The following is a 5,329-nucleotide window of genomic DNA, read 5'->3' on the forward strand; positions in this document are numbered from 1 at the left end:
AAAGTTATCACAAAACTAGAATTTGTCAATCTCTCTCGAGAATTAACACTCTCGAAATATGCTTACACATTAACAACTTTTGCTTATTCAATTAATCAGGCAACTAAAGCAATGTTAATCTCTCTCCGAGCATTAACGCTCTCAGAAATCTAATGATGGTCTCGCTCTCAAATTCAATTCTGCTAATCGTATGTATGCCACTAGTGAGTTAAATCACCTGATCTATTACTTCTATGACATTCAATTAATTCATGATATCGGTTGATTACAAAAATTAATAATAAAACATATTCAATTAGAATTTACCATAAAAAATAAACTACTGTGAAGATCATGCCAAGATTATAGTTCAAACATGGCTTCCCCTTAATGCCCTAGAAATGACTACTCTCTAATAATCCTACAAATAAAACAACTAAGAAAAAAAAGCATAATTGAACTAATAAGTACACATAAAAATCAGATAAGAAAACCTGTAATATTCAATCTTGTCAAGAGACCAAAATTCATGCCTTTTCTTTTCTTTTCCTTTTTTTTTCAAGTTAAATACCCACCAAATTATTCATACTTCAACAAAGAAATCCCGGCACTATGTATCACCAATCCTCAAATGAATCAAAATGCACTACTAGTAAATCAAGAAAGACAGAACAAGTAGGTTCAAGCATTTGGATACATGATATATCAAAAGAACGGATAAAAAGCTCAAAAGGGTTCACCAGGGATATAATTTATGGGTACTCTTTAGGTAAATAAGGTTCATCGGTGCCTTTATCATTTTCATGCATACAAATATCATGTAGTCTCAACAAGGTTTAAAACAAGTCCTAGAGCAACATACTCCATGATAAATAACACACAACAATATAGATTGGTATATAACGTACCCATCACAAATTAGGCTCAATATCTTACAAGGTGAAGACATGCTTCAGTACTTACTAAATGATATTCTAAAGATATACAATATGTGACAAAAATGCATCTCAAGGTTTATATTTTTGCAAGCACATACCACGAATCATCATGCAATAAATGATTTTCTAAAGATACGATATATCAACTAATCATGAAAAAGAAGCTCACAAAATGTGTATTTATCATAATTAATACACTATGAGACTAGGCAATCATTTTTTAATTTTCTAATTTTTTTGTATGTTTTAATTTTTCATTTTTTTCGTATTTTATAATATATATTTTTAATTTTTTATCATTAAGAACCATCCCCACACTTAAGTGATTCTTTGTCCTCAATCAACTAACTAACAAAATACAAAAAGAAATTCTACACTAAAAAAAGAGAAAACTCCCTTGAGATCAAGCTGTATGAAGAGAACCCAACAAATAGGAATAAAAATTCTGGTGATTGTTATGATGAAGCTCGAAAGAAGTAAAAAAATAGTCTGGAACTACGGGCCATTAGAAACCGGAGAACCACACCCCCATGACATCCCATTATTAATATATACAATAGAATACATAATATATAAATATTATATCAGAATTTGTTTTCATTTTTTTGGTACTCTAATAAAATATAAATTTACACATATATTACAAAATGCATATATGAATAGAGATTAATATAAGCTATATTTAAAATATAGGTAGAGTATTAAATATTATACATAAATAAATAGGATAAAAGTAAAAAAAATATTTTAAAGAAATAAGAAAAAAGTAATTATAAAAACATTTTAAGTTACATAGTAACAGTAGTAGTAATAATAATATGTACACAAGTAAGAGTAATAATAATAATAAAATAAAAAGAAGATATTAATAATATGCACATATGATAATTATAATAATTTTGGTAATAATAATAATAATAATTACATATTTATTAAGTATAATATAATAGTAATAATGAGAATAATAATGAAATACAAATATTAGAAAAAAGGATACAAAATAAACAAAAAGATAAAAAAATTATGTTAAAAAGGGGATGGGTTCTGTGACGCCCTCCAAATCGGGTTCTAGATTTGGGAGTCACTAACCGATAAACCATAATATAATAAACACAGCGGAATAAAATAATAATATGACCCCTTGCATGCAATTGGATCGATCACAAGTTATAGTATGAAAGCACACTAATACAAATCAAATATTATTACAACCCATAAGTCTTTTTAGTTTTGCAAATTATTCAAATTTTATTACAAAGTCTACACTAGTCAAGCATCCCAAATAGTCTACATGGAAAACACACCACACTATTTACAAGTACACAACTTCTGGTGAAACTTGGAACTCAGGCCTGTTTTGACTTAGCTGAAAGATTAGAATAATAAACAAGTATGGGCGGAAGAAATGTTCAGCAAGCACTATCAAAAGTACGCTAATTGAAATGATAAACCACATTTTGATAATAACTGAATAAGAAGATATAACCAGAGATGTTTAATCAACAATAAAAGCTAAACAAGCTATAAACAATAAACGATGATTTTTAGATTCGAATCTTTCACCGACAAACGTACTATCACATCTTGATCAACCCGTATGATAGCACTGGATCATGATTCGTAGAAACATGAGTACTCAAATTAAAGGCAATATATCTGCATATGGCATAAGTTGTATCATAATATTTCATATAATAAATAGCCATCTGCAAGACCGTCCGCCCTGGTCACTTACGCATTCATCCAATCCATAAAACATTTTTAATCAAAGGAGTCGAATCAAACGACATACATAACAATATAACTCCCCATTTCACATGGTCGGGAGTTATCTCCACAACGGATGGCGAAATAACTACAACAATTAGTTATTCGCTAATCTCATCTCAAAGTTCCACTGTATAGAGTAATTTGCAGCGAAATGTAAAACACTAACCTATTCTGAACTTAGAATAGGGAAACAGTACTTACAATATAACATAAGGAGGTTCGAGAATTACATGCATTATATAATTAATAATTTTATAGTAGAATGATAAACTATTCTGAATTTAAAATAACACAAAACACTTGCATAATAAGATTCAAAATTAATATCACTTGAATGATACGTCAAGATATAGATACTTGCCTGGTATGTTCGATAACACTCGCTATAACCTTGTCTTAGAACTGCTGTCTATCAACTCCGTCTACCACTTGACTGCACTCCTTGCTACTCGATTCTATAAACAAAAGGACTATCTTAATTGACAGAACCAAACTCAATCGACATAACTATACGTCTCGACATCTATCCAATCGTTTATAACTAATTATGACATTATAAAACTGTAAACAGATAGCATGCTTATCAGATACACGTAACCATGTTATTCATATAACGCATAATCACATATATAATATAACACATAAGTCAAGTCATCAAAAGATAGGTCTCAGTACATTCATAATTGAAATCGGGTCAATAACAGTGTTTATCGATTAAATACCAACAAAGAATAACTCACAAATCAAATAACCTTCCAATACAAAAGAAATTAGAAGCTGAATGTTTTGTATTATTCTAAATTATTGGAAGTTGAATGGTTTTCTAAGCCTATACGCGTTCGTTTCGTATTAAACAGACAAACAGTTCATTTATTACGAATAAAATATGAATTAAATAGAATTAAATAAATTAATAATTATATTAATTGATTTTTAAATACCTAAATATAAATGTTAAAAGCTTAAAGGTAATTTTTAGGAATTATTTGGCTTAATTAAAAATAATTATACTTTATTTAACCATATATAAATAAAATTAATTAATTAAATAAATTAATCAATTAATTAAATCATAAATAATTAACTAAAATAAATTATAAATAATTAAATCAAATTTGGATTTTCAAAAATAATAAATAAAATAATTTTTGAATTAAAATAATTCAGTTAATTATTAAATTAATTAACTAAATTAATTTTGGAATTTAAAATAGGATTTTGGAATTTAAAATGAATTTTTGAATTAAATATAGAATTTTGAAATTATTTTTAAATATAAATCCTACAAACAGTTTTGGGAAAGGGGGTTTGGGTATGGATGGATCGAACTCGGGTCCCCTAACAGAGTTGGAAAAAAGGTCCGGGTCGGGTATGAACACCGACCGGATTCTGGAAATAACCCAGTTTCCCGCGGGGTTCTACTCAATCCGGTGAGCCCTGTTCTGGCCGAAAATGGCTGGGTTGTTCCCAATTCTCAGTCCAAACCAGACGAGCAACATCCCAAAAGTCTTACCGAAGAATCAACAACAATAATTGATACCGGAATTGTCAATTTGATGATATCTTCAAAAACTCGGCGAACTTAAACCCAATTCCATCGAAAAACTCGGATTTTCAGAAAACGGAACCAAATTCAAAGTAGTACATACGAAAACGAAGCTTACAGTATGTATAATCCATTCCCTATATCAATATCTCCTAACTGATAAGAACATAAAATTGATTTTAAAAACATGACAATTTACGATTTTTACAAAAACAAAACCAAATCTCTACAAATCACTTATCAAACTGATGCTCGAGACGAATGCAATCAATACGAACATCTAAACTTAGAAACAGTCAATCATAAACTCAGAAGTTGAAGAACAAAATGAAACTTTATAAAATTAACTTGACTTACCCTAAATTGGACTTAAACCTCAATAAAAACTGTGTATTCGATTGATATAAACCTGTTAAAGCTAATACTAACATCGAAATCAAAAATCAGCACAAATCAAAACCCCCCAATTATTGAGATTTCTAGCAAAATTGAATTTAAGATTCAATTACCATCCGGTAATGAAATTGTATATCAACACGAAGATCTCGATGAGAGCTTTAATTTGGATATTAGAGCGTCAAAAACAGATCAATATAGGTTCTGAAATCACTGGATAAGGATCAAGGACAAAATCTCACCCCCAAACTCCTATTCTTCAATTTTCTTATTTTCAGAATTTTTTCATAAAAAATGAATAAAATATTTTTTGCAGCTATTTATATTTTTAAGAACTTAAATACCCCAAAATCAATTTAGGGTGTTTTTATCCTGTAATTAAAATAATTAGGCTCAAAAATAATAATTTTTGGGAATAATTTTAAAAGCAAATAAATATAAATTTATGTCAAAATTCCCCAAAAATTATGAATAATTCAAAAATGCAAAAATAATGGGTATTTGAAATATGTATAATTATGTAAAAATAGAAACATGAATTTTGTGGGCTTTGACGTTTTGATGGGGTCCCGGTCCATTGATTTTTGAGAAATCAAAATGACTCATAAATTAACAAAAAACCCCGAAAATATATAAGATACATTCAAATGCACATAAAACGTGATAAAATGAGTACCTTGATAAATACGCTAATAACACA

This window comes from Apium graveolens, chromosome 4, assembly GCF_009905375.1.
Source record: "Apium graveolens cultivar Ventura chromosome 4, ASM990537v1, whole genome shotgun sequence".
Taxonomy (NCBI): Eukaryota; Viridiplantae; Streptophyta; class Magnoliopsida; order Apiales; family Apiaceae; genus Apium; species Apium graveolens.